This window comes from Saccopteryx leptura, chromosome 4, assembly GCF_036850995.1.
Source record: "Saccopteryx leptura isolate mSacLep1 chromosome 4, mSacLep1_pri_phased_curated, whole genome shotgun sequence".
Taxonomy (NCBI): domain Eukaryota; kingdom Metazoa; phylum Chordata; class Mammalia; order Chiroptera; family Emballonuridae; genus Saccopteryx; species Saccopteryx leptura.
Window position 1 is genome coordinate 101595982 of NC_089506.1, and position 14311 is coordinate 101610292.

Genomic DNA, 14311 nt, shown 5'->3' on the forward strand with positions numbered 1-14311 from the left:
TACCAAAAAAGGATCAAGAATCTTTGCACTTAAAATAACAGGGCCCTTAGGGGTCAAGTAATGGACTTTGCTTCCATTGGTTAATAACCAGGTAAAGCAAATGGCATTTTCTTGCAATGGTCTCTTTAATAAATGGTGTAAAGCCAGTAGCCAAGGCTACTATCACAGCAGCCTGGCCCATGCAGGTTCACATTGGATTCGGACAGTTGGTAAAGAAACAACGGAGCTGTTGGGCAGATAAAATGTATTATGCTCACTTTGTTAAAAATGGCCGCTGCCCACGTGAGGCCGTCGCCCAGGTGATATTAATGTGTGTTGAGAATCCTTGTAGCCTGGGGCTTGGTTTTGGGATTAAGCCTTTCCCACCCTTTTTGATGTGGGGTGGTACAATCCAATCATGCCTCAGAGAAGTGACTTTGTATTAGAGACTTCCCTATTTCGTATATTGGATTAGAAGTTTGGATTTCTACACTATAAAGTGGGGACAAAACGGGAGCTTGTTCTCTTGGCTCCTGAGATTATCATTAGAGGAGAGAGCAGAGCAGAGAGCAGAAGGAGGCCATGTGGAGGAGGCCAGGAGAAGCAGCCAAGATGGCGGAGTGCTGAGTGAGATGCCAGTTTGTGTAGAGTTTGTATCTGGGATAAGGAAGGAGATGGGGAACTGAGGAGAATAAGGCTGGTGAGCTAGAAACCTTTGATTCTAGGAAACTCGGATAAGTCAGTGGCTTTGTGAGCACTGAATGTGAGTGGGTTTTGGAGCCCAGTGTGTGTTTTTACTTGCCTGCCGGGTGCAAGCTAGGATTAAAGAAGATGGCCCACCAGTTTTTGGCTCCGTTGTTTCTTTACCGACTGTCCGAATCCTATGCGAACCTGCATGGGCTGGGCTGCTGTGATGGTGGCCCTGGCCCTGGCTACTGGCTTTACAGGAGCCAAAAACTGATGGGCTGTCATCTTTAATTCTAGCTTGCACCCGGCAGGCAAGTAAAAACACACACTGGGCTCCAAAACCCACTCACATTCAGTGCTCACAAAGCTACTGACTTATCCGTGTTTCCTAGAATCAAAGGTTTCTAGCTCACCAGACTTACCTCTGTTCCCCATCTCCTTCCTTCTCCAGCGTCAAACTGCTCAAACTGGCCTTTCACTCAATACTCCGCCATCTTGGCTGCTTCTCCTGGCCACATGGCCTCTTTCTGCTCTCTTCTCTCTGCTCTCTCCTCTAATGATAATCTCAGGAACCAAGAGAGAGCAAGCTTCCGTTCTGCCCCTATTTTATAGTGTAGAAATCCAAGCCTTTAATCCAATATACAAAATAGGGAAGTCTCTAATACAAAGTCACTTCTCTGAGGCATGATTGGATTGTACCACCCCACATCAAAAAGGGTGGGAAAGGCTTAATCCCAAAACCAAGCCTCAGGCTACAACAATCCTGCCTGCCCACAACACACATTAATATCACCTGGGCAACGGCTTCCAGGTGGGCAACGTCATCTTTAACAAAGTGAGCATAATATATTTTATCTGCCCAACAAATGGCAAATGTTTTCTTCTGGCCATTAACACTGGGGATTAGTTTGTTTTTTTTTTTTATCCTGCATGGATCTGGGGTTAAAATGAGTGTAAAGTCCTCCTCTATAAAAACAAGTTCACCATATGTCAGTCCTTTCAACAAACCACTGAGATTTAAATTGCACCTTCATATTATTCTTTTATCTTCCAAACGGTATGGCTGGAAGATTTTTGTGGGAATGAAAGTCAGGGGGAGGTTCAGTGTCACAGGGTCCAGCAGATAGGAATTGGCATGCTAATCCACACTTTCAGTGTTTCTTCTACTCATCAAAGTCAAACGAAAAAAACAGTATTATTTCTGTAAACATTTCTCCCAACCACTTTTATGAGTTTGTTATTCATCTGGTGCTGAAAGTCTGAACCCAAAGAATAGACTTCATTTCTGTGCTGTTGATTACAGGAGGAAAAGTCTGCCGAATGTCACAGGTACTTTCTTCTAATGAGACCAACTGCATCTTTTTCATTTTCTTTCTGCTAAAGAAATGAGAAAAAAGCAAGAGAAATATGTAAAATGCATTTTTCTAAGCCAATCTTGTGAGCACACTCGTGTCCACTGAGCTGAGCTCAGCATCCTCCAGATGACGACAGGCAGTCCCCAGCATTCTCTATTTACTTCTGCAAGTTTGTGCCTAAGGATACAGGGCAATGGCTGGCAAATGGCTGTATGTTCTTTTCTCTGGTATTAGCCTGGCAGGCATGTGAGGCCCTGGGCAAGTGCTGGCACAGGTACGGAAGTCTAGCCCTGGGAAGCCTTCAGGCTGATGGCTGGGAAGACATCTCAAAAGTGCTTCAACCCTGCCTGTCAGAATCCTGACTTCCAGTGGAAGACAAGCCAGGCTGACGCAACAGAAAGCTTGCATCAGCCGGAGGGGAGAAGTTTGCTTCTTTTACCTGTTGAAGTTGTGAGGTCTGATTTCTCTGATCAATCAAAGCAGTTATTCCTCAAGTCATCTTAATTACTTTAGGTGCAAAGAAAAAAAAAAGGCAAAAAGCAGCAATAACTTATTTTCATTGTCAATCGATTGTTATTATATTTTCTTTCTAGGAATTCTTCTGGCCACGTAACATATTATATAGCCATCTGTTTCCTCCTAAAGCTGAATTCTGTTTGATTTACCCATTCCTGTCTCCTTGGAAGATATACTAACATTGCCAATACTAAGCATCTGTGTGTGTGAGGGAGAGTGGAGAGACAAACAGATACTTGGTGGTTTTTCTTTTTCTCACAGGTAAGTACTATGTCTCTTCTCTTAAGGAAACCCTTAAAGTTCTTCTTGCTTTCTGGTCTTCAAATTCCAGTGGCCATTCTCACGTAGGACCAGAGGCTATGCAGAAATCAGAGCTAACTTATCTTCTCAGGGGCTTAGATGGGAAAGAGAAACTTTCTCAAGGTGTTAGTGAGGAATTCATGCAAACCAAAACTTCGAAGGGTGAGATCTGGGTTCCCCACTTGTTTGGCACCATCCTTAAAAGGCACATCATTTATCCACTCAGTTTTGATTTCCTTTCTTAAAATGAAGAGAGTAATGCATCCTTCTTTTTGAAAACAACAACAAGAAGAAGAAGCAAACAAGGCAAGAACAGATGAACATAATCATTTTCTGCTTTTCTACTTCTTGATTTCTCCTTTTCGCTTATTTCTAACTCTATAATAAAGGACTACTATTTTCACTTTCTTTGTCCATTTATTCAACAGTTTCAGCTAATGTCTGAGTAGGCAAAGTGTCTGCAGAGATGCAGTTAGGGACAGTGGGTGTGTGCAGTGAGGACCTGGCTTATAGATGTTTGCTCAGAGACCATCTTTAACGTGAGCTGTGTCTGAAGTTGGGAGAGGAGGATGCTATTGGAAAAGTAATATATTAATAATAAGTGGCTTATAACTGACTCCTCCAAAGCCCTCTCTCTCTCAGTCCCTTCACCCTATAGTTTCGGTCCCCGAGGACAACTGGGCCCTCCTATGTCCAATACATGCTTGAACCAATGAGCTCCCAGACCACACTGGACAGAAGAGGAGTGGTGTGGTATCCAGGCACGTGGCGAGTCTCGGAGCACCCTCCTGGCCCACGCTCCCAGAGGCCCCTGCCTGCGCTCCCGACCCGCAGTGAAACCTAGCATGGCGTCCTGTGCGGAGTGAGGACTACATGGTGTTTATTGAGTCAATGAGGAAGTGGATGAACAAGGAAATTAACCTGTTTAAGGTGCCTCTGCTATGCAGCCTTCAATCTGGGTGAAGGTGAGCCAGGAGAATAGTCTTTGGAAGTAGGTGAAAACCAGCAGGCATTTTTTTTATGCCCTGGGGGGTGCAAGCAAGGGGATCGGAGGCAAAGCCCTCACATGAAGCCGCTGAGCTCCCTGGGCCAATGACAGTGAGGAGGTCAGTGTATCAGGAGGTCAGGAGAGGTAAGGGAAGTGGACCAGAACCCTAAGAGAGCAGCTCCTGGAAATTCAGGCTCTCTGCCACACTAGCTCAGAAGTCCTTAATAGCAGGGTTACTGGGGAAATAGCCTGGTCAAAGGAGAAGAAACTCTCCATTCCACTCAGGATTGGTGGTACCAGTTATGCAAAAGACTCCTTAATACAGCAAATAATAAAGAAGGGTTGACACTGCGTTTGGAGAACCCCGTGGGCTCACCCTGAGAAGTGGGCCATGTTCTGGCTGCAGAGTGAGCCATGCCGGGTGGAATGAAGGGTTCATTCCGAGAAATATGAGTCTAAGCTTTGTAATAGGCTTAGTGTTCCTCTGCAGCCTAACATTTGGAGGCTGTAGCATGGGTCTCTTCTGACTTGCTGGGTCATTGTTAAAGGTAGGGGCCTTCAGCAGTCATCCCTGTATTAGCTCCTTGCTTACTTACAAACTTCCATGGACACAAAGTCACTCCTGGGGTCCCTGTAAGAAATAGATGAGGAACATGACAATTAGTGACTCATTGTTCTTTAGAGGTTGGCAATGAGGACATAATATCCTTTGTTTTTTTATCAGTTGAGTCAAAGAGGCATCTGTAATGTGCTTCACTAAATGTAACATAACAGAAGAGCAATTAGTCTTCCAAGGGTGTATTTGCTTCTCAACTCTGGAAAGACAGTGGGGAAAGCCGATGTGTTTTGGACGTTCATCATTTCCAAACTGTTTTATGTTCACTGCTCCTAGCATACGGCTTCCTCACTGAATTGGCCTCTTCGCTCCTCTACATTTTGACATTTAGACATGTTCTAAAAACTTCCAGCCTTCTTGAAGATTTCTCATCAAACTCCTCTCTGAACCTGAACTTCACTTTGGTTGGCTCAGTCACAGCTTGTTTGAAGGCATAATAAGCTATATACCTGACCTCTGATTCTCATTTGTCCAGTGCTGTGTCTTTCTGGTTAGATTAGATTTTGTACCTGACTCAGGTGGGCAGGGAAGGTCTTCGCTGTGGCCGTGATCCTGAGAAGCATGTTCTGCACATGGCAGATGTCATGAACAAAGTCTAACTGATCCACAAGATGTGTGTGTATGTGTGTGTGTGTGGGGGGGGGGTTCAAATTTAATGTGACAGACAGGAAGTAAGACACGAAGTCCTCATAGGTGGCTAAGGACACAGTTACCCAAATAGATGACATGCCATCTAATGGTTTTGTTCAAATGTAATAGAGAATATGGTGACGCAATGCACTGGCATTACCATCTGATTGATATTTGGCTGTTGCCTGCTTTCAGCTCCCAGTCCAGCTCCTGGAAGACATATGCCTGCACACTTCACATTCCAATTACAGTGGAATTGCATCTTTTAAAAAAACACAGTTTCCAGAAATATAACATAACTGAATACAATCCGGTACTGAAGGCAGGAAGAAAGACCAGTCTCCCAACAGTTGAAATAGCTCCTGACAGCACATGGGACACATTTTGTTCAGTTTCACTGAAGATAGATTGGAGAAATGAGAAGCAGTTGAGTTTTGGAAATTAATTCTGTCAAGTGATGTAATAAATGCTTTAAATACAGGATTAGATGGACATGATCTGGGACTAGGAGCTGAGAGGTAGCATGGGATAAGAAGAGGAAAACAAAAGCAAAATGTTCCTGAGACATCATTTAATCAGGTCTCCTGGACAAAGGATAATCTTGTGCTGTAAGGTTCAGGGCCACCAAGTGAAAGATGCCTTCTATGTCCTCATGGACACCTGGGCATAATCTGACCCAAGTGTAACCCAATCTGTGAATAAAAACAGTGCTTTATAACAGGATTTAATAGCCCTTGTCTGGAATTCTGCCACTCATTCCAGTTGTGGGATTTAATTAGTTCTTACCCAGAAGTCAGTCACTTCAAGGTAAATGCCATAGAAGGGCAAAGAAATATCTTAATGTGGTTTAGAGTTAGATGTGGCCCATTTTCATTTTACTGCTATTATCAATTGTTTAAAGAACTTTACTGAATGATTTCATTGTATGTGTGCCTTGAGGCTTTCTAGAGCAATTTGGAAAACACATTCTAGAATAAAGCACAAGGCTATTAAAATAACTTTAAACAGTGTGAGTTCAATTTCCAAAGGAGGTGATAATAGCCATATTGATTCACATTTGATCGCGTAATGTAGCGTTATGTAATTATTCACACTTCATATTCTGTGGATAAAATTCATAAGGCTGTGCCCTCACCTCATCTTCTCACTACCTCCTTACCCTTTTTCTTCTGTTCTTTCTTTTCCATGTAGCAGCTCTGGCTTCTAGCAGGAGCTCACAGGGCAATTTTAGAATTAGTGGCTGAGTGATCTAGATGGAAACACCATAATCCCTCCTTCATCTGCTTTCTTTACAGTAGATATAATTGTATTCCCCATCAAGGAAAACAATTTGAACAAAATAGAGTGAGTTTGCCCTCACCATGGTTGGCAAACGATTAAATTTCAGGTTTCTTGCTATTGTTTTTTTTTTGTTTGTTTGTTTTTGTATTTTTCTGAAGCTGGAAACGGGGAGAGACAGTCAGACAGACTCCCGCATGCGCCCGACCGGGATCCACCCGGCACGCCCACCAGGGGCGACGCTCTGCCCACCAGGGGGCGATGCTCTGCCCCTCCGGGGGGTCGCTCTGCCGCGACCAGAGCCACTCTAGTGCCTGGGGCAGAGGCCAAGGAGCCATCCCCAGCGCCTGGGCCATCTTTGCTCCAATGGAGCCTTGGCTGCGGGAGGGGAAGAGAGAGACAGAGAGGAAGGGGGGGGGTGGAGAAGCAAATGGGCGCTTCTCCTTTGTGCCCTGGCCGGGAATCGAACCCGGGTCCCCCGCACGCCAGGCCGATGCTCTACCGCTGAGCCAACCGGGCAGGGCCTTGCTATTATTTTTTAATTGCCTGTTTTTTATCTGGTTCTGCACCCATGTTCCTTGAAGTGTTAGAGGCTGGGCTGGAACCTCTGTTAACTGCCACTGAGCAAGGTTAGAAAGGGCATAAAGTGAATAACAGCTCCCCTGGGACATCTGTTTGTGGTTCTAACCCACTGCAGTTCTAGGGGAATAGAGGAACAGATTTGAGGCGATTTGTCTGAAGAGGTTGCTTGCAACGTTTTTTGGACTGAACATACTAAAATATTAAATATGATACTTGACAAAGGACATTTAAAATAAAGCCTACCTTTAGTCACTTCATAAATATATTTTCTTCTCTTTTTTTTACTAACTCATCTTGCTTTTTTAAAAAAATCTCTGTCCTGTATTAATTGTTATAGGTATCGGTATATTTCAACTCAAGATCTCTATCACGATCCCTTCTTTATATCTAGATAAAATGTTGGAACATTGTTATAAAAATATAAACTAACCCGCCTGGGTATGTTGGCAGAATAGAAAGACAGCTGCATTTACAATCAGACCACCAGTGTTCAAGTTCTAGCTTTGCTATAAACTAGTGGAAAAGACGGAACCACATTGTGCCTCAGTCTATCGCGAAACAGGTATAATATGATACTTAAAGTCTTTCGATTTCACAAAGATTTAGTGAAGCTGAAATGAAAGAAATATTGTCTAAAATATAAAGTGGAAAACACATACCACAGGAGTGTCAAGTATAGTGCATGGTAAAGAGCCGCACCATAACTTGATCTTGTTTTGTTTGTTTTTTTTCATTATCCAAGCAAATAATACTAGCCAATATTTGTTGCAAGCATTGTGCCAAGTAGTTTGCATGTATTATTTACTTATGTAATTGTTGAGTATTATTGTTATCCTCATTTTACAGATGAGGAAATAAAAGCACAGAGATGTAGAGTAAGTTGCCTAAGGTCACACATAGGGTAATGGGGCTGAATTTTGCCCTCTAAAACAATATGTCCAGGTCCTAATTTTGGCTCTTGTGTAAGTAACCTTATATGGAAAAGGGCTTTTGCAGATGTAATTAAGTAATACCTTGAGATGAGGTAATCTTGGATTAGAGGGGGCCCTAAATGCCAAGAAAGTGTCTCTTTGGGACAGATTGGACACACAGAGAGAAGATGACCATGTGAAGACAGAGGTAGAGATTGGCGTGGTACTGTCACAAGTCTAGAAATGTCTGGACACCAGAGGATGAATGTGGCAAGAAAGGGTTTTCCCTAGGACCTTGTGAGGGAGCATGGCCCTGTGGCCACCATGAGTGAGGTACACTCTGTCTTCCTAAGCCACCCAGTGCATGGTTACTGGTGGAAGCAGTGGCAGGAAGCACCCACAGAGTTCCAAGATCCGAACTGAGGGGTCTGACTGCAGAACATAAACACTTGATCATTTTGCTTAATTTTATTTTTTAAATTAAAAGATTAGGCCTGACCAGGTAGTGGCACAGTGGATAGAGCATTGGACTGGGATGCGGAGGACCCAGGTTCAAGACCCCGAGGTCGCCAGCTTGAGTGCAGGCTCATCTGGTTTGAGCAAAGCTCACCAGCTTGAGCCCAAGGTCGCTGGCTTGAGCAAGGTGTTACTCAGTCTTCTGTAGCCCCATGGTCAAGGCACATATGAGAAAGCAATCAATGAACAACTAAGGTGTTGCAATGAAAAACTGATGATTGATGCTTCTCATCTCTCTCTGTTCCTGTCTATCCCTCTCTCTGACTCTCTGTCTCTGTAAAATAAATAAATAAATAAAAGATTAGTAAATTTGGGAGAGAAAGACATTATTCAAGTAAATAGGATATACTTTCTTTGGTGAAACAAAATGGTTGTGAAAGTATGCTCTTACATAAGTTAAGGTGTTAAAATTATTGTTACATGAGCACATAACTGTTGAAATTCTTAGTTTTTTCAAAATTTTTAGTTTAGAAGTAGCCTATAATAATTTTTTAAACTAAAAAATTAAAAATCTCCTTCCAAAAGAGGAAATAATTTGTTGATACTCAGCAAAGATAAAGTTACTAACAAGTAAATCCAATAACAGCAGAATACAAGAGCAATCTACATGATGAGATGAGATTTGTGTCAATATTATGAATAGCCATGACAATGCCAGCTCTCAATTAGTACTGTCTTGTGTACTTAGAGAAAAAAGGCAATTTCTTTCTTGGAGATAGTGGGTTTCTTTGGTTACATGAAAACTTTTCTGAACAATCCAGTATTTCTTAGCCATGGTTAATGTATTTTACTCATGCATAAATTTTTATCATATAAAATATTCTTTCCAGGTCTACAGATTTATAACTAACACTGTTAAAAAGCTTTTAAAAGTATAATTCTCTGGAGGTTGAGCAAAGCTGTGGGCATAGGCTGCCTCTTCTCTTGGCTGGCATCTTGGACATCAGCTTGGAACAGTGATGACCCAGTTAGGTGTCCCAGGAGCCACCATGTCCCTGCCCACCTTTCTCGAAGAGACATGGAGGAGCAAAGAGCCTCAGGAGGGGAGGACATGAGTACTGTAGACAGGATCCCAGTCAGCCTATGGAAGCTTATTTTCTTATGTTCAGTAAAACTGAAGTCTGTTTGATTTTCTTCTCAATCCCCATCTCTGCTGTCTGTCCTAATCTCTGATCCCACATCTGTGACTGTTTCTTGCACACCTCCCCTTGGTTTTCCACCTGCTCCATCACATTCAAATGCTTTTAGTGTAGCCCTTTTTTGCCTCTCCCAACCCGATCCCTAGCTGGGCCTTCTCGGAATAACTCCTGCTACCGGAGAGCGGCATTCTCCCTGGAATCAAGGTCACAGCTTTGCCATCATCTTTGACTCTCGCCCTTCATAATTTGTGCTTCCGATTGGTTACCGAGGGCTGTAACTTATACTGCACAATGTCTTTCACTGTCCTCTCCATCCTCACTGTCAATATCTGCTAAGGTCAAGTTAGGACGCTGCCTCCTGCCTAGACAATCAAAACAACCCTTTAAACCCTGAATCTTAGACTCTTTTCTCACTCAACACACTACACACCTGCAGGCGATTTGCCCATGCTCTGATTTTTCACCTCTCTACATGTCTATGTCATGCAACTTGATTTTCTTAGCTGGTCAGTCACTGACATCACATTACAGTTTGGTCTCAGAACACCTTTTCAGACTTCATCCCTGCTCTGCCCTCTTCCTTCCTTTGTGCAGCCCGACTTCAGCCTGGCCTCTTTCTACAATGGCCCTTGACTGCTCACTTTCCTGCGTCTTTTATTCCACTTCCACGGTTTGCAAAGCCAGTTCTCTGCTGCATGTCTGAATTTTATCTCACATAAGCATCTCTCAGACACCCCCTCTTCCAGGGTTCCAGCACTCCCACCCAAGGTGGAGGTAAAGTGTTAGATGCCCGAAACAGAGAAATGACCTCTTTTTCAAGGATTTTACACTAGTGAGAAAGACACTTACGACACAGACAACCACTCTGGGCTGATACAGAACTAGGTACTTAGGCTGCTGCGTAAAGAGCATCTCATATCGGGTGGTGGAGAGGAACCAAGTAGAGCAAAAGCAGGGCCTGTTAGCAGGGCAGATATCCACTGTTTCATGTGGGGCAAGGGTACCATCTGTGAACTGCTGCAGCGGTTCTGTCCTGATAGCTACTCTCTGCCCCAGCTGGGGTTTCCTCAGGATCCAGCCTGGCAGGAGCTCTCTAGCTCCTGTCCCAACACTGTGGTCCCCATCCATTCCAACTGGTCAAACCTCATCTTTTTATTTATTAAGTATCTTAAACACGTCCCCTGACTGTTTCTGTAACAGCAGGTACAAGCTTGGGGTTGACAGAGATGGTGAAGGAAGAGAGCCCTATGTGACCAGGCTTCACCCAACTCTTCCCAAGTCGGTGACTCTCTCCAGGTTGAAGTTCTCCTCTGAAGTTCGGACTCTGTGATCGCGGAAAATTCACGTTGTCTCCTAAAAGTGTTTCATCTTCATAATTTTCCATTACTTTGTAATTTCCAATGTTTCTGTATTTCTCGTTTCTTCTGCATTCAAGACCCTGCTCCAGGCTTCAAATTTTTGAATGTACAATCAACAGAAGTAGAAATAGCTGCCCCCCCCACCCTTATCTGTGGTTTCATTTTCCACAGATTCAGTTACTTGCAGTCAATCTCAGTCTGAAAATATTAAAGGGAAAATTCAAGAAATAAACAATTCATAAGTTTTGAATTGCGTTCTGTTCTAAGTAGTGCGATGAAATCTTGCGCCCTCCCACTCTGTCTCACCAGGGACGTGACTCATCTCTTTGTCCAGCTCATCCATGCTGTATAAGGCCCCCAACACTGAGTCACTTAGCTAACCAGGGCCTCATCAGATCGACTGTCGCAGTATTGCAGTGCTTGTTTCCAGTGACCTTTATTTTACTTAACAATGGCCCCTCAGCCATTCACATTATTTGTATTAGAGTATATGACTATTTTATCATTAGTTATTGTTGTTAATCTCTTAATGTGCCTACTTTGGAAATTAAACTTTATCACAGGTATGTATGCAGAGTAAAAAACATAGGCGATATGGGGTTCGTTTATTATCCCCAGTTTCAGTTATCCACTGGGGGCCTTGGAATGTACCCCCTCAGATAAGGGAGGGCTATGTAGCAAAGTAATTGAGGCTTACAGATTCAACCCATGACTTTAATATGTATTTAGCAGGAAGGTGCTCTCTTATAGATACCCCTTGTCTTCCAGAGAAAGGTGAAAGGTGAATTTCTTTCTGATGCCATGTCTTGCTCACTACTTGCCATTCCTTCTCTGTCTTCCCTGCCAAGCCTGGACTCCTGACATCCAAGTAAATTTAGAGACCTCGTTGGAATCATTAAAAGAGTTACTGTGTGACTTGACAGTCTCACTATTGTCTGCTGAAATTTTATCAGTAAGTTCAAGTGACAGCTGGAGACCATAGTAGAGAAAAGGTGTCTATTATCAGAATCCTAAGTGATACGTGCCCATTATTAAGGTTCAGAGGGGCTGGAAACTCAAACAGGTTGAGTTTGGTAAAGTCAAACATCAACCGACTCTCAGCACATTGTCAGCACCATGGGCTTGCCAAGTTTCTAGTACAAAATGCTGTTTTTCTCTAAAGCAGTTTATGTTCTCAGGGGAGAGAACAGAAAAAAAAAAAAAAAGAATACAGATTGGAGCACAAAAGCTTCAAAAATAAGATGAAAATAGGATAGGAACTCAATTTGCAACATCCTTGAGACCTAGGGACTGATTACACAGATACCTTATTTCTCCTGGGCTTCCTTGAGTTTTGGTGTTCCGATTGTTGTGTTGTGTTCGTTTTTGCCTACAGGAGATACAGGTGAAGCCAAGGCATGCTCACTCACAGTTTGTTTTCATGCCTTATTTAGAGGCAGGGGCTTGACCTATGCAGTCCCCAGAGGCCTGGGTTGGTTAGGCGTAATCTTTCACTGGTTCAAGCTCTAGGTGTCTTGCGGGTTGGACCAGTTCCTATGTCCCTCAGCTGACTCCTGGGCTCTAGTAATTAGCTGTGCTGTTCATTGTTTCCCACCGGCTTGTCCCCTTCCCCTGCCCCTTCTGGAGTGAGGACACAGGGATGCTCCTGCTGTTCTTTGGCCTTTTGGCACCCTATCATTTTTCAGAGTATTTTCTGCTAGACAAAAACAAACACAAAACAAAACAATTGCAATAGCAAAACTCAAGGAAGCACAGAAAAAAATAACGTATCTGTGTAATCAGTCCCTAGGCCTCAAGTATATTGCAAAGTGAACTCCTATCCTATTTTCATCTTATTTTTAAAGCTTTTGTGCTCCAATCTGTACTCGTCTTGTTCTGCTTCCTCCTTGAGGCTGGAGCTTAAGCTCTCAGCTCTGATTGGTAGCTGTCGGGAGATATTTTTCCTACATTATCTATCTATCTATCTATCTATCTATCTATCTATCTATCTATCTATCTATCTATCTATCTATCTATCTATCTATCTATCTATCTAACTATCTATCTTAATCCTATGCTTGGCTTCCGAATTGTCTCATGATTCTCTTATTCAGCACTACACCTTATTCTATTTGTGTCATACTTGGTGTTTACTACAAATTAATGACTTTAGAACCAATACGTTCTACAATAGTAGGACTCTCTGTTCCCTTTCATTTACAATTGCAGCTAACAGTATCACCTAACATATTAAATATTTCTAGCTGAATAGTCTGCTCTCACATCATTTTGTCAAAATACTTTCCTTGATTGAGGTAATCAAAGTTAGGTTTTGTAGACAATTTATTGTCACTGTTTCTTTGAAGCATTTTTTTCTTGGTGCTTAGATATGAAACCATTTTATTTCATTATTGGAGCTATTTTAAAGTATTTACAACATCTTTTGTTATAAAATTTTTTCCTTAATCATTATTGAAGTATAATATAACATTATATTAGTTTCAGGTGTACAACGTAATGATTTGATATTTTTATACATTGCAAAATGATCACCACAGAAGTCTAGTTAACATCCATTACTCTGTGTAGTTACTAGTTTTTTTCTTGTGATGAGAACTTTGAAGACAGACTCTTAGAATTTATATATATCCAACACAGTATCACTAACTGTAGGCACCATGCTGTATACTACATCCTCAGAACTTATTTATTTTATAACTGGAGGTTTATACCTGTTGACCCCCTTACCCATTTCAACAAAAGCTATACTTTTAACACTCCAAGCAGACGGGTTCTACATGGACTGCTCCGTCCCTGCCCAGGTATCTCTCTGCCTGACATTAATCCTGTATTTTTCAGCTTGGCTAATACTGTTTTCATCTGATCTGCATTGCAACTTGAAATTTCAGCATTTTTCTCAACTATTACCTTATTATTTTTCTAACCACCACATTCCATTTGTGGCCAGTCCTGCAGATTTTGATTTTTTTTTTTAAAGTCTCCATGGGCGTCCCTCTTCGCCAGGTCCCCTGCCCCTGCCCTGGCTGGCACCCTTCTCACCTCTCACCGGACGGCGAGGCCTCCGATGGCACCGTCCCGGCGGCCGTGCCGCCCCGCTGCGCGCCTCCTCTCCGTCTCGGTTCTGCTCATTTATCTTTATTTTGTGCCTTACTTGCTGCAGTTTTCTCTGCCCGCAGACCACTTCTCAGCTGGGAACATCCCAACTCAAAATTGCTTCAAACCCTTTTTGGATGGCAAAATATGAAAACAAAATGAAGCCAAGAACAAAAGTCTACTCGGTTTCCAGCATCAGGCTCCAGAGTCATCTTCTCGCAGCTGGTCCTGAGCTTGGGGACAGCCCGCAGTTTCCTCCTGGCGCCCCGGGCGCAGGACTGCAGGACTGTCGTCAGGCAGAGTCTGCTTCGCTCTCAGGGTTAGTAGTCTGTCGCTTTGTGGGGACAGGAATCAGCTCTTATC